Raw genomic sequence first — 16214 nt, 5'->3', positions numbered from 1 at the left:
AAATTAACGCTCATTTATACAGATTCACAGTGCAAACTCCATCAACTTTCATGGGAGAATAAAGCTCATTTATCAAATATATTCAATTCACAGATCTAGTCAACAAATCAAAGCATTAGGAGTCGATAGTTGGAGAGACAAAAGACATAATATATGATACATTTACAAAACATTCTGCAACTTTAAGACAGAAATGTAATTACCGATTGTTAAAATGGGAAACCCAACCCCTGGCCAAAAGGATTGGTGGAGGTCATCTGATAAACAGTCAGGAGACAAAGTGCAGGGTAGGATTATACTTCCTACACTTCTCTAGAACCTGACGCACCGGAGCGCATCCTTCTCTTACACTCTCTCCCTCCTCAATATTCTTCTGCAATTCTTTAATCTATTCAGGCTGTCTTTCAGTATTGAATCTTCCCAATCTGTTCTTCTCCAGCAGCAGCTCTCGCCCACTCCTCCCTCAGCATCGACGTCTCAACTACAACCTTAACCTTAATTCACTCAAATTATACCCTTTAATTTTGCATGTGCCACCCTCAAAAGTTGCTAGTATTCGTGAATCCTGGACTGCGATTGGGCAAGGGCAGAGGAGTTGACATCACCTGATGCTGTCATTCTTGATTTCTTAACTAATTTATTGTCTAGTAAACCCTTCCCATTTAATGCATTTATATTTCAGAAAAACTTCCTTTTCACGCACATTAATAAAACAGATTAGATACAAATAATTCTTCAGTTACGAAATGTTCCCAGGCATCTGTCCTTGGTTCTTGGCAGGGATTCGGTCACCAGGTCACTCCAAAACTTCAGTGCGCAGACTCAACTTGTATTACATCTCAACCGCCATCTTTACTTTTGGCTTAGCTCATCAGGCCCAAATGCACACTATTGATAAAGGGCATCATAAACAGATGTTATTGTCTCAAATATGTTATTATCACTGTTCACCACCCACTTCTATCCCATCTTTGTTAAGCAAAAGCATTAGCAGTGATAACTCTTTTTAAATCCAGGCAACCATATGCCAGGCACGCAGTACCTCGAGACCTACAGTTAGTGACTCCTTGCGCATGAGTGAGAGTTTCCCTCTCACCTGGGTTAATCACATGGTTATTACACCGTATTAGTTCGCACATGCGCAAAACGATTTTCAGTTTCAAGCAGGATTTCAGTTACGCAGTGAATTATTCTTTGTTATTTAAGCAAGCAGAAAGCCTATCTCCCCATGTATGAATGTCGTGTGTATGTTAGTTTTCTTTTCTCTTCTATTTCTATTTGTTAGTATCTTCTTAACGAGAGGTTGATCCGAGCAAGTTTCTTTTCCTCGAATCCTTGCTCCATCAAAGGTATTACGCTGTGATGGATAAGGAAAACTGCTAAAGCCAAGTTCACAATTTAAGAGAGGTAAATATTCAAGAACATTGTGTAGAAAAAAAGGTTGCTGAATATAAAAACATAAAAAATGCAGCCGCTGAGAAAGTTGTTGCTTCAGTCCAACTTCCCTGAATAGTGAGGGCCAACACCAGGATGATGTAATTTGGAACCTCTGCCACATTGGGTGCAATTTGGACCATGTGTGCTCCAGCAGATTTATAAGAGCACAATGTACCAATTTAACAAACAAAACTGGGCAAAGTGTTCCAGGAGACGTATGTTACAGCAGCAGCTTTAACAACTGCTTTTTGAAGCCTTTGGTTCATTAGTATGTTCAGTGGAGTAGCGAGGATGTCATGAGCAAGCAAGGACATTCCCCTCACCTTCTTGGTGGGAAGTTAAGTGCAACCACAACTGGGATTCAGTGGTACCTTTAGATGCACAATCCCTGGTGCCACTGCACCTGCTGCACAATCTATAGCTATGCCCCTGGAATGTGTTGCGTCAATGTACTTCCTCGTGTATTGGGAGAAGGGGGATTAAAGCAGGCAGTATGTGTGATTGTATTGGCTATCCAGTGAGTGATGTCACAAAAGATCTAGAAACCAAAGATGTCTTCAAGCAGACGAACCTTCTAGAATGTCTGATGGTGAAGTTGGATTGGGTAAAGAGAACTCTTTTTTTTCTGTGCACTGGAAGGTGTGCAAAGTGACGTGTGCGTAGCAAAAACGTATTTATTTTGAGATGTTTCATAATTCATTTTTAAGTCGAGCCTGAGCCAACACGCAAGCGCTGCTCTGGCAATGATCTGTTGTAGTTCAGTATGGGAGAGAAGCCCCGCCCACTGCCCCACCCATATTTTTCATTGGCTTGTGCCTTTGTCCTTTGTAAATGCTGGCCACTGATTCCTTAATTGGCTTGTTAGTCCCTCCGTAGTACGGCCATGTCGTCATCTGTAACCTCTCATGGCTACTGGCCCCTTTACTTGGTTCTAACATCATATGTGTACTATTTCCTTTACTGAGTATTTCCTATGTTAGGCACGACGATGTGCTTTGCTTACATTCATTAGGTCATACTCGCTTTTACTTTTGCAGCAGCCGGGACAATAGCAGCCATTTGTTTCCACTGCCATAGGTCTTGCATTTAAATGCGAGACCTATAGAATTGCAAATATTTTTTTTAAATGTTTATTTTCCGACGTTGCCGCCGCTCCTCAGAGCTTGTTTTTAAATATTACTACTGACTGAAGTGCAGCATTCATGAAAAGTATTCCCCGACTCACGTGACCACCCCCTCCTTCCAAGACAGGTTGTAAGTATTTAGGAGGCTCGGCGGGTCGCACACTGAATATTCTAGAGTTGCGATATTTCTGGTGACAAATAGTAAGCCATGGCGGACCTTACTCCCTGCTTGCACCACTTGAAGGCTGGCTTCAGCCCTGGTTGCTGAGGGCACAGAGGGGGGTCTCCGGCTCATCCACTGTCAGTGGCAGCCCTGGGTGTGTCTTGAGGTGTGAAACCACTGTACAGTCTTAGTCTGGTTCTGTCGTGTGGCCGATACTCTAACACGCCTCCCATGGATCCGCAAGCTCCCTCGCAGCATTTTAACATTTAAGTGTAGGTTTGAGGTTCTGAGGTTAGGGGAGCCTGACTGAAAATATTCTGTTCATGGCAGCCTGCTTTGGAATCATTGTCTAGTAAAGGGAAGGTCCGAGACCCGTCTCTTGAACATGGAACAATGCCTTTTTGGGCATTGTGTTTTCTGAAAAACACTGGTGAAGCAGGTGCAGAGGCACCGGAGCCCAGAGACCCGACAAGCCCACCGATCCCTGGTTATCGCTGTATTTTATAATACTAACAGTAGCTAGGAGCCCATTTCCCTCCTTGCACCATGGCCTGTGACACACTGGCCCCCTGCTGCACATAGTTGTGTAAGGGAACGCCTTTTCTCCTTTCTCCCGCCAAGGAGGTGTGACCTATGTTTACACCGAACACCTCCATCTCCTTCCTCTGACTTTATTTAGATCCCAGCTGAATAATTGGCTTGTGTATTTGAATTTGAATATATATATGTATATATATATATATATATATATATATATATATATATTTATGTATCGAACACACCGTCACCTTCCTCGCGCTCTGGACCAACTCCAGCCAGGAAAAAAGCCAACGGACACGGACCATTTGAAGTGCTCCAATTTTAATTAAGGTGCAGAAAAAGCCTCATGACTTTTCGGCTCGCAAGAGCCTTGTTCACATGACAATGTTCATTTGTTTGAAACACCAATTTATAATGCCAGTGATTGGATAAAGGTCGTCACATGGGAGGGCAGTGTGTCATAATAAACATATAAGAGATACTTTTCAGTCTCCCAACATATAAATAATTGGAAAACAGATTTAGACAGTTTTAAGCAAATCACGGTAAAATACCAGATTGAAAATTAAAACAAAAATACATTATTTTCACACTAAGGCACAAACAAAAATTATCACCAAATAAATACATGAAAATCATAATCCTTTTCCTGTAATTTGTTTTGGACTGAAGAAATTAAATCATGGTAAAATACCCATTTGTATATACAGTAGAGTATTGATTATACGTTCTAATATAATAAAGTGCAAATCCATATTGGTCTTATATGTGCAAAGTTCGCAGTAGTGCAATTTCCAGTGTGCAGAAAATAGCAATTGTGCAAAGATCTGCAATGTGCAAAATGTTGCATGATAGTGCAAGTAATATCCGTAATCATATGATAGGTTACCTATCCAAATCAAAGGTCCTATCATTAAAGTACTGTATCTCGTTTGTTAAACTTATATATCTCAATAACCTCAAATATAGTCAAAGTATATACAAGAATGCTTAAATCAACAGTTCCAAATAAAATGTTTTTGATGAGAGAGAATGACATTTTGTTTGTCCTTAGGTTATATCTGCTACTAATTTATCTCTATTTCATGTTACTATGTTTTAATAATAAACACCGTGAATAAAGTGCATTAAGGGGCTGAGTACGAATGACTACCAGGGACCAAAGACCCAATTAGTCTACCATACTCAGCCGTACCCATCTAAGTGAAATCAGCCTTTTAATCAATTGGCAGTAAGTACAGGTCAATGTCAGATCTACCCAATCCAAGACTTGAACATTTTAGAATATTTTGAATATTCCACTCTACATTTTATAATTCCCAGCCGGGCTAAAATTACCCTAGTATTAGTAATAATATTCCATACTGTATCAATATTGAATAAACTAAGGTAAACACGTATACAGATCCTCCGTAACATTAAGCCCCCCCGGACTCTTGGTGTTGAGTAAAAGGATGTACTTGGTCTCAAGCCTTCTCAGTTTGTTTTCCCTATCTCCACCCCTTCTGCTGGCTAAGATGGAATCAATTACCCAGTATTTGAGCAAGCTGTTATTACTCTGATGCATTTCCCTAAAATGCCGGGCCACTGGGTAAGTGTTATCACCATTAGTAATGGCACGTAGATGTTGTAAAATACGCTTGTGTACCGCAAGCTTCGTGCTACCTAGATATCTTAGCGGGCAGGGGCATTGGAGAATATAAACCGCAAACTCGGTTTTACAGGTTAAAACCTGTGTTATAGGATGAGGGACTTCAGTGAAACCATCCATGTATGTTTTAGTATTTTCAGGTTTTACAGCGGTAAAATCCTTTATTTTGTTGCCACCATGATGTTTTATTGAATAGTTTTGGACTAGTGTCAACAATTTTATCTCTAAGGGAGGGTGCATTACTGAAAGTTAATGAGATCTTTTTGGGGAGGGTGGCTCCAATGATGGAATCTTGGGTGACTAGAGGCCAATGTTTGTTTACAATTTTATATAATTCTTTATGCTGCCTGCTGTACCCTGTTATCATACGGAACTTATTGTTCTCTGAGCCAACTTCGTTATCCGATTCCCCAGTCTCTAGTAATGACCGCTTTTTACTTCCAGTTAGGAGTTCCTCCCTAGTTGACAACATGGATTTCTCTATAGCTTTGTGAATTGTATGTTTAGAATATCCACGTTCCAAAAACCGTTTTTCACTATCCTCCTGTGCTACCTTCAGGTCTTCGGGGTTGCTACACACTCGGCGTAACCGAAGCATCTCCCCATAGGTGATGCTTGAAATCAAGTGCGCCGGGTGAGCACTAGCTGCATGGAGTATACTATTTCCAGCAGTTGTTTTTCGGAAAATTCTACTCTCAAGATGTCCATCATGAATGTATAGTTCAGTGTCCAAGAACGTAATGGACTCTTGGCTAAGGGTGGCGGTAAACTTGAGATTGAGGTCATTGCTATTTAGACTCTCTATAAAACTCAATGCTTCCTCCTTACTACCTCTCCATATAATCATCAGGTCGTCTATAAAACGATACCATCTAATCAGGTTATGATTAACAATGTTATGGTGATTGGGGATGAGGACCAGCTCCTCCCAAGCTCCCCTTGTGCAAACATGCAAAGCTTGGGGAGAAGCTGGCCCCCATTGCCACACCCTGAAGCTGGCGGTATAGCTGCTGATTAAACAGAAACAAATTGTTTACCAAACAAAAATGAAGCATGCTCAATAACATATTGTTGTGATCTCCAAACTCAGAGCCCCTTCTTGATAGGTAATATTTAGCTGCCGTAATACCATCAAGATGTGAAATGCTGGTATACAGCGATATTCACACTCAATACTGCATTCTGTATTTTCTTCATTGAATTTCATATGTTGTTTGTTTACTTGATCAATTCATTAGACTAATACTTGATGCAGGAACATTTCAGGATCTTTAAAAAAAAAAAATCTGCCTTGAGGAAAGGTTGTTACTACACGTTGCCCCCTTCCATGAAGGCTTACAGCCCGACGCTGCTCGCTCGGCTCCGTGTGAAACTTATGATAAGGCAGGAGCTCCTGACTGCTGTCCACCCATCGCGCCCACCCAGGGGTGGAGAACTGGTGAAATGTATTTACTTCTCTCCATCCGAGATGGCTGCTCCTGGCTGGGGAGTACTTCCGGCCTGGTGGCCTCCTGCTAAGAGTGACATTTCTACCATGAGGTACAGACAGTTCTCACCCTGGCTGGGCGCTTTGTTTCCCAGCCCTGAGGTCGCTGATTAGCTGATAGTGTGGGCTGTAAATCAAGTCAAGTCAAAGAATTTATATAGCGCACTACATACCCATAGGGTTTCAAGGCGCTTAGGGAGGGGAGGAGGATTACTTTTCAAATATCCACGTTTTGAGTTGCTTTCTGAATGCTAGGTGGTTCTGGGTAAGGCGAAGGTAAGTGGGGAGTGAGTTCCATGTTTTAGCAGCCAGGTATGAGAAGGATCTGCCTCCCATGGTGGTCTTGTTGATGCGAGGTACAGTGGCGAGGGCTTGGCTGGAAGAACGTAGTTGGCGGGAGGGGGTGTAGAAGGACAGTCGTGAGTTGAGGCATTCTGGTCCGATGTCGTAGAGTGATTTGTGTGCGTGGGTTAGCATTCGGAAAGTGATCCTCTTACTGAAGGGTAGCCAGTGGAGGTCTTTCAGGTGACCAGAGATGTGTTTGTTGCGCGGGATGTCTAGTATGATCCTGGCTGAGGCGTTTTGGATTCGTCGGAGTTTCTTCTGGAGTTTTGCGGTAGTACCTGCGTAGAGGGTGTTTCCGTAGTCCAGTCGGCTCGTGACCAGAGCATGGGTGACTGTTTTCCTGGTTTCGGTTGGGATCCAGCGAAATGTTTTTTTGAGCATGCGAAGAATGTTGAAGCAGGATGAGGATACGGCGCTGACTTGTCTGTTCATAGAGAGTGAAGAGTCCAGGATGACGCCTAGGTTCCGTGCGTGGTCTGTCGGGATGGGTGCTTTTCCAAGGGCTTCCGGCCACCAAGAGTCGTCCCATGCAGAGGGGGATGTACCTAAGATGAGGACTTCTGTTTTATCTGAGTTTAGTTTCAGACGGCTGAGTTTCATCCATTCGGCAACTTCTTTCATTCCTTCGTGTAGGTTAGTTTTGGCGGTGCTTGGGTCATTGGTGAGGGAAAGGATTAGTTGAGTGTCATCCGCGTAAGAGATGATGTTGAGGTTGTGTTGGCGGGCGATGGCCGCGAGCGGGCTCATGTATACGTTGAAGAGGGTGGGGCTGAGTGAGGATCCTTGTGGTACGCCACAGATGACTTCAGTGGCCTCGGACTTGAATGGTGGAAGGCGGACTCTCTGAGTTCTTCCGGTGAGGAACGAGGTGATCCATTCCAGTGCTTTTCCTTGTATTCCGATGTTACTGAGGCGTTGTAAAAGGGTGCTGTGGCAGACTGTGTCGAATGCTGCAGAGAGGTCGAGGAGGATGAGGGCGACTGTGTCTCCATTGTCCAGAAGAGTTCGAATATCGTCTGTTGCTGCGATGAGGGCGGTCTCAGTGCTGTGTTTTGCTCGGAAGCCAGATTGTGAGGGGTCGAGGGATTTGTTGGCTTCGAGGAAAGCGGCGAGCTGGTTGTTGACAGTTTTCTCGATTACTTTGGCCGGGAAAGGAAGGAGCGAAATGGGGCGGTAATTTTTGAGTTCGGTGGGGTCCGCTGTGGGTTTTTTCAGGAGGGCGGTGAGTTCAGCGTGTTTCCAGTTTTCCCGGAAGGTGGCGGAGTTGAAGGAGCAGTTGATGACGTCTCGGAGGTGCGGTGCTATGACGGAGTCTGCTTTGTTGAAGATGTGGTGAGGGCATGGGTCTGTGGGGGATCCTGAGTGGATAGAGTTCATCAGGCGGATGGTATCCTCATTGGAGATTGGGTTCCAGTCGTTAAGGGTGTTCATGGGAGGAGAATGTTCAGCATATGGTTGGGTGGGTTGGTCTCCGGGTTGGTTGTCGAAGCTGTTGTGGATGTCTGCAATTTTGTTGTGGAAGAATGAGGCTAGGGAGTCGCAGAGGGCTTGAGAGGGGGTGATGTCGTTGGAGTTGGCCGAGGGATTGGAAAATTCCTTGACGATGTTGAAAAGTTCCTTGCTGTTGTGGGCGTTGTTGTCGAGTCGATCCTTGAATGCTGTTTTCTTGGCCTTTCGGATTAGTTGGTGGTGAGTGCGGGTGGCGTTTTTGAAGGCGTCCTTGGTGCTAGTGGTTGGGTCTTTTTTCCATGCCTTTTCAAGGGAGCGGCAGAGTTTCTTGGACTTCTTAAGATCATCGTTGAACCATGAGGCCTTCTTGTTGCCCGGTTTGCTTTGTCGTTTTTTCAGTGGTGCTAAGGTGTCGGCGGTGTTGGATAACCATAGAGTGAAGTTGGCGGCGGCTTGGTCTGGGTTCGAGGAGTGGGCTGGGGTGTTTAGAAGGAGCGATGAGGAGATCTGGTCGATGGTGATTTTGTTCCAGTTTCTTTGCATAGTTGGTTGGAGGTGGTTGATGGGTATTGGTTTGTTGTAGGTGAAGTGAACGCAGCTGTGGTCGGTCCAGAGGAGATCCGTAGTGTGGCTGAAGGAGACATGATTGCTGGAGGTGAAGATAGGGTCGAGAGTATGACCTGCGATGTGGGTGGGGGAAGTGACCAGTTGTTTAAGTCCGAGGTTGGCGAGGTTGTATAAGAGGGTGGTGGTGTTGCGGTCGTTGATCTTTTCAAGGTGAAAGTTGAGGTCTCCCAGAAGGATGTAGTCTTTGGAGGGGAGCGCGTGTGGAGTAATGAAGTCCGTGATGTCTTCACTGAATTTTGCGCGAGGTCCAGGTGGTCTGTATAGGAGGGTGCCTCTGAGTGTGGTCTTGGGGTCGATGTGGATTTGGAAGTGGAGGTGTTCGGAGTTGGCGAGGTTGGCGTCAGAGCTGGTTGAGATGCGGATTGATTTCTTATGGACGATAGCGATTCCTCCTCCTGTGTGGCCGGTACGGTCCTTGCGTGTGATCTTATAGTCTTCAGGGATGGCAATGGTGATGTCTGGGGCGGAGGAGGCGTTCATCCATGTTTCTGTTAGGAAGGCGACGTCTGGAGAGACGGTGTCTAGTAGGTTCCATAGGTCAATGGCGTGTCTGTGGACCGAGCGAGTGTTGAGAAGGATGCATTGTAGTTGGTTGGGGTCGGGAGTCTGTGGAGAGGTCGTAGCGGAGTAGTTGTCGGTGCCGCTGAATTTGCAGGAGTAGCAGGAGAAAGGTCCATGGGTGTGTCCAGGAGCAGCTTGGACGCAGTTGGGGGCGCGGCCGGGGTTTAGGGCTAGGAGGGTTGTGGCATCGTAGGTAATGCGGGGGGGCAGGGAGGGACGGGGGGCAGGGGGTCTGGCGCTGGGCGCTGTGCAGGCGCGGACGGGCGTAGACGGGCTTACCTTTGGCGCACCTTCGGCGCGGATTGGGCGCGGTCGCTGCGTGTAAACGCTGCGCGCGGGAACTGCTGTCATATATGGATTGTGGAGGGGGAGGGGCGAGGGCGGCTCAGCTGGGAGGCGGGGCGGGCTCTACAAGACGACAACAACCAACAAAATGGAGGAGGGGGGAGCACAACAGAGCGCTTGGGGAGAACGCGCTAACACAGCACAAAAGTACAATTTACTAGCCAAATCACAATACAATCAAAGCAGCAGCCAGGCAAAGCAATGGGTGAAAGTGAGGAGGCAAAATCAGGAAAAAGCGCTGCTGAACGATACCAGAACGCGCTAAAACACAGCACAGAAATACAATATACGAGTCTAATCGCACTACAATCAAAGCGGCAGCCAGGCAGAGCAATGGGTGAAAGTGAGGAGGCAAAATCAGGAAGAAAGCGCTGCTGAACGATACCAGTACACGCCAGGGGCAGACCTTGTACATAGATTGGAAGCTTTCAGATGATCATCAGCCAGGCCGTTCACCGTTGTCGTTGTATTCGTAGTGCGTTTAAAAGGAAACGGACAGAGTTTGTAGAACATTTGATTATAACATGAGCATACAAGAGACAGAACCGTGTCAGTGCACGTCACTTAGCTGTGCTTAGAAGACAGAAGTTTATGGGGCAGATTTACAAGCCCCTTGCTCCTCTTTTGCACCGCCGTTGCGTCACTTTTGTGACACAGCGGTGGCGCAAAAGATGGCCAATGGTGTGGGGTATTAACCACATGACGCATCTGGGAGATGCGTCACCTTGTAAAGCCCTGCACCATCAGGAGGCATTCTGGCGCAGGGGAGGGCGTTCCTGTGCATGAACGCCTCCTAAAAGTGGCTGAGTGAAATCTACAAGATCACTTTTAGGCCAATGCTGAGTCAAAACCATGTGCCTGGTTGAAGCAGGTGTAAGGCTTGACACAGCATTGGAAAAATAGGCCCCCCCAGAGCATTTCTGGAGCTGCGTCACGCTTGCGACGCAACTCCAGCAATGCACCGCCTTTTGTAAATGCGGCGCACCATGGGTGGCGGAACTGCGGCACACATTTACTGGTGCATCCCTCCTGATATGCAGGGATGCACCAGTAATTGTAAATCTGCCCCTCAGTATTTATTGAGCTAGGCGCGAGAACATCAGATGCAAGAACCTGAATTCATCACCCCTCCCAGAAGAGACCGAGCTAAACTTTTTTTTTACTCATTGCAAAGATGGCTTTATAAAGCACACAACGAGTTGTATAACAATGCAAAATGCATCACTTGCAGATGGAATCAGGCGAGTTCATTGGGGTCGGTTCTGAAGTGTTTTAAATCCTATCTTGATGAAGGCAGACAAAACCGCATCTACTTACTGCTAGTGATTACCCCTTTTCATGCTTGCTGTCCAACCTTTCATCAAAAGATTCTGGACTGAAATGCTGAACATTTGAAAACTTCGGCCCCAATCACAGATCTGGGTTAAATCTATCGTTTTTTGCTTCCCATGCCACTCCAGTATGGACCAGTATGCAAATCAGTCTTGACCCTGCACTCCATGAGAACAGTCCATCCCGAACTGCCAGGCCAGGTCCTCCGTGGAACACCCTTCTTCGTGTCCTCTATTAAGTTACAAGCGCGGCATGTGGCGCTTGGAAACAAACAATATTTGCAATTCAATAGGTATTTCATTTGCAAGAATTTAAGCTATTGATATTTACATTGCCAATAGCTCAAAGTCTTTTAAATGGAAGACCTATTGCATTGCAAATGCTTGTTTAAAGAGGCACTAAACTGTACTGCGCCGTTTCCCGTGGGATATGTTGTGTAAATGTTTAAACTTTTTAATATATATATATATATATATATATATATATATATATATATATATATATATATATATATATATATATATATATATATATATATATATATATATATATATATATATATATATATATATTACCTACTGGCGGTCGCCAGTAGGTAGTTATAGTTAGGATTTTTTTCAATGTTAAATCTCAAAATTCTATTTAGAATAACTTTGGCGCTGGTTGACGAATCTGCCTGAAAATTTCCTCAAAATGGCCTCGTCGAGCTCCGGTCCTTCCCTGAACGTTTGGGGGGGATGCGTCAAGCGGGGGCCGAGATAAAAGGGGGGTCCCAAAATGCGTTTTCCCCATGTTAATTTCCATAGGGCAGTCGACCTCACTTTTAGCCCGAACGGCTGAATAGATTTACACCAAACTTGGCAAAATTGTAAGGACTGGTAGCCCGATGTGCCTTTGCTATGTCTCAAGATATGTGCTCCAGTGGATTTTGAGTAATTTAGGTTCAAAAAAATATATATATCTATAAGCGCGCCCCGGTACGCGCACCGGGGAGCGCACCGGGCGCGACACGCCACTTGCGCACGGAAAGCTGATTGGCTGTCGGGTGTCTGTAAACATTCTAAACAGTCCAGTGCGGCCGCCATCTTGTGTCTCTGTAAAATCGAGACACAAGAGGTGGCAAAAACAAAGGGGGAAATTACCATAAGGGGGCAGAGTAGACCCCCTCTGACCCCCTAGGTTTGATGTGGGGGCCATAAAAAAAAAAAATTCAATGTGCGCGGGGGGAGCGCCCGGTACGCGCACCGGCGAGCGCACCGGGGAGCGTACCATGGGGAAAAAAAAGAATGACAGATTTTTTTTTAAAAATAGCATTTTTTAAGAAATTGGAGGTAGTTCTAAAAAGAACTGATTTTTTATTCTTTTTGTTGTTTTATATTTTTTTTATTGTTTTTTAACATTTTTTTCTTTTTTTGGCTTTTCTGAACATTTTTTTTTTTGAATTTTTTAAGGGGAGAAACAAAAACAGGGAATTCTAAAGGGCTCAACAGGAGCAAAAAAAAAAGCGGAACAAATTAATGTTTCCTTGGGCACTTGTGGTTATCCCAAGCACGATTAATAAGTGTGATGCATTGCTCTCCATAGCATATTGTTTGTCCACAAAAAATACAAACAATTTTAAAATTAGAAAATTTGGTTTGTATGGTGGAGCATCTCTCCCTAACTTCTGGTCCCGATGGGGTGGAAACATTCGTTTGGGAGGTGCTGGCAGAAGATTGGACAGGGTTTCTGGCCAGTTCCCTGACCTCTGCCCTAGCATAGTTATTTGGATGCTTTCTAAGCATATGTCTGATCATCGTGTGGTTGCCGAAGGAGTATTTTTTGTTGGGATTCCCCCTTGACAGCTCCTGATGACAGATTAAACAGGTTCCCTTAGGTGCATTGACTTTTTTTTTGTCATTGGGGATTGAAAAAAATTGCCAGATGATGTGCTCTTTTGGTTTATAGGAAATATTGTCCTCTGGGACGAATCTCCTCTCCTCCTCCTCCTCATCCTCCTCCTGTTCTTGATCTCCACCACTGTGAAGTTGTGGAGGTCCTTGTGGTGGTGGTGGTGGTGGTCCAGAAGATCTAGCAGCTGCAGCTAATGTAGCCATTTTCGACTGATATAAATGCAGGTCTATCTCTCTCAAAGCACAAAGGTAGAATAAGGAAAAAAGGTGGGGGGTTTCATCATTTGGCAAAAAGAAAGATCCTGAACCAATGAAAAGTGTTATTTTCAGGTCACATGACCACGGGTTTCATCATTATGAAACCAAAACTGTTATGAACCAATGAAAAGTATTATTTTGAGGTCACATGACCCGACGCGCTTACGCTAGGCGCTCCGGGGTGCTTACGTAACGCGCTCCGGGCCACACCGCGGAGCGCTTCCGGGTGCGTTTTAGGCAGCGCGTCATAAGACACATTGCGCGGCTACGCAATACGTCACGCTTACGCGACGTTGTTTTCGATCGCGACATTGGCGCTAACGGGACGCTTCCTGGTTCGCGCACTGGGGCGCTTCAAAATACTACGCTTTCCGGGGCGCTCACTGAAGACAGCATATGTGCAGGACTGTATGGGTGGATGAGTGTGTATATGTGTGTGTTAGTGAGTGAATGACTGTCTCACTAGTGTCTTTATCAGTAACTACATATGTTTTAATCTAGTATATGTGAGTATTGATGTATATAAGTGAGTATATGTGAGAGTGAGAAATTGAAAGAGTTCTTGTTTAATTAAGTATGTGTTTCTATAAGTTATTGTTCAAGAGAGTAAGTATGTGTAAGTTTCCTTAGAAGTAAGGTGGTAGTGTGTGTATAGCTGTATATGCAAATAAATGGATGTTCAATAGTTAATTTGCATGTGTGATTATGTGTGTGAGTAACTTTTGGATGACTGTCGGTGTGTAACAGGATGTATAGGTGTTTCACTACATATGATGAGTGAATATATGTATGAGTGACTATATAGAACTGTTGGTGAATGAGTGGATGTGTATATAGATGGTGGTATTACTGAATTGGTTGTTGTAACTGGTATGGGTATCTCTATTTTTTTGAAAATTTTAGTTTCTATTTTTGAATATGTGTTTCGAGGGTTACATTACACTGAAAGGAGGTCTGTCACTCTGTCACAAGGATGGTGTCATCAGTGATGTCATGAGTGATGTCACTGACCATGTCATGAGTGATGTAATATGTGACGTCATCAGCAGTGCATTGCAGGCGTGCAAGTTATAGTGAGTCCAACTAACTATAACGTGGGAATTTCAATGGTTTTATGTCAGTAAAATTTCCAGCTAACTATAACTGGTGTCAAACCTATGGTTTTTTCAGTGAATTTAATAGGTTTTTTAAATGCTAATTTCTAACTATAACTGGTGTGAAACCTATGGTTTTTTCAGTGAATTTCATAGGTTTTTTAAATGCTCATTCCTAACTATATAAGGCCTGAAACCTATGTTTTTTTCAGTGAATTTCAAAGGTTTTTTTAATGCTAATTCCTAACTATATAAGACCTGAAAGCCCACCAGGAATCTCCAGTATGCGCCAGGGGACTGCATTGCAGAGAGGTGTAATGAAGCCACGCCCCTTTTTACACCTCACGGCAACGCAGCCCCCGTGCATGTTTGAAGAGGGGGAACTAATTCCCCTTGCATACTGGGGGCCCCTGGGGGCCAACTAGCCCACCTGGAACCTCCAGTATGCGCCAGGGGGCTGCATTGCAGAGGTGTAATGAGGCTATGCCCCTTGTTACACCTCTCTGCAACGCAGCCCCCTGCCGCGTTTGCAGAGGGGGAACTAATTCCCCTTGCATACTGGGGGTCCCTGAGGGCCAAGTAGCCCACCAGGAGCCTCCAGTATGCGCCAGGGGGCTGCATTGCAGAGAGGTGTAATGAGGCCACACCCTATTTTACACCTCTCTGCAATGCAGCCCCCGTGCATGTTTGAAGAGGGGGAACTAATTCCCCTTGCATACTAGGGGTCCCTGGAGGCCAACTAGCCCACCTGGAACCTCCAGTATGTGCCACGGGGCTGCATTGCACAGAGGTGTAATGAGGCTATGCCCCTTTTTGCACCTCTCTGCAATGCAGGCCACTGGCGCGTTTGCAGAGGGGGGACTAATTCCCCTTGCATACTGGGGGTCCCTGGGTCATATCTGCCCAAACACCGATATTCCGAACGATTGAAAATGACTTTTCTTGAGAAACATTTGGATTTGGATTATCATGTCCTATACTTTGGAATTTTTGAAAGACTGACTTTGAGGATGCTATAAATTACTCAAGTCTGCCCGAATTGTGTGGGTAAAATTGATACCTAGTCACTTTGAATAAGAATGCACTTAAGTCTCGTCTAACATTTGGAAGAAATATCTAGTTATATGACAACAGGATACCGACACAACTTGAAGGAAATAAGAACGCCCTGAAAAAGTTCTGTTGTACAGAACGAACGAAACGTTTCGGCTGGCTGTGGTACATAAACTTAAGGAAAATAAAAGCATTTGAATATACACCAAGATTCAGCGCTTCAATAAGGACTCTAAGTGATATGATTTGATTGGACTTATTGTGCAAGTGGTGCCGTGCCAAACTTTGGAATATTCTCCACTACTCTCTACTACTTACTCTCTCCTACTCCACTACTCTCAAATACTCACTCTCTACTACTCATTCTCTACTACTCTACTACTCTCTACTACTCTCTCTCTACTACTCACTCCCTACTACTCACTATCTACTACTCTCTACTACTCACTCTCTACTACTCTCTCTCTACTACTCACTCTTCACTACTCACTCTCTACTTCTCTCTACTACTCACTCTCTACTTCTCACTCTCTACTACTCTCTACTACTCACTCTCTACTACTCTCTCTCTACTACTCACTCTCTACTACTCTCTACTACTCACTCTCTACTACTCTCTCTCTCTCTACTAGTCTCTACTACTCACTCTACTACTCACTCTCTACTACTCTCTACTATTCTCTCTCTCTGCTACTCACTCTCTACTACTCTCTACTACTCACTCTCTACTACTCACTCTCTACTACTCTCTACTACTCACTCTTTTTTACTAACTACTACTCACTCTCTACTGCTCTCTACTACTCACTCTACTACTTACTCTCTACTACTCTTTACTACTCACTCTCTACTACTCA

The 16214-nt window shown here is 44.6% G+C and overlaps 1 protein-coding gene across 1 annotated transcript in view; it reads left to right on the top strand.

The window, feature by feature from the left end:
- Window positions 1–16214, top strand: part of LOC147665013 (leukocyte cell-derived chemotaxin-2-like) — a 71320-nt gene that overhangs the window by 28263 nt on the left and 26843 nt on the right. The gene's annotated exons all lie outside the window — the stretch shown is intronic.

This window comes from Lissotriton vulgaris, unplaced genomic scaffold (assembly GCF_964263255.1).
Source record: "Lissotriton vulgaris unplaced genomic scaffold, aLisVul1.2 SCAFFOLD_2061, whole genome shotgun sequence".
Taxonomy (NCBI): domain Eukaryota; kingdom Metazoa; phylum Chordata; class Amphibia; order Caudata; family Salamandridae; genus Lissotriton; species Lissotriton vulgaris.
Note: the sequence above shows the minus strand (reverse complement) of the source record. Positions and strands in the feature narration are given on the sequence as shown.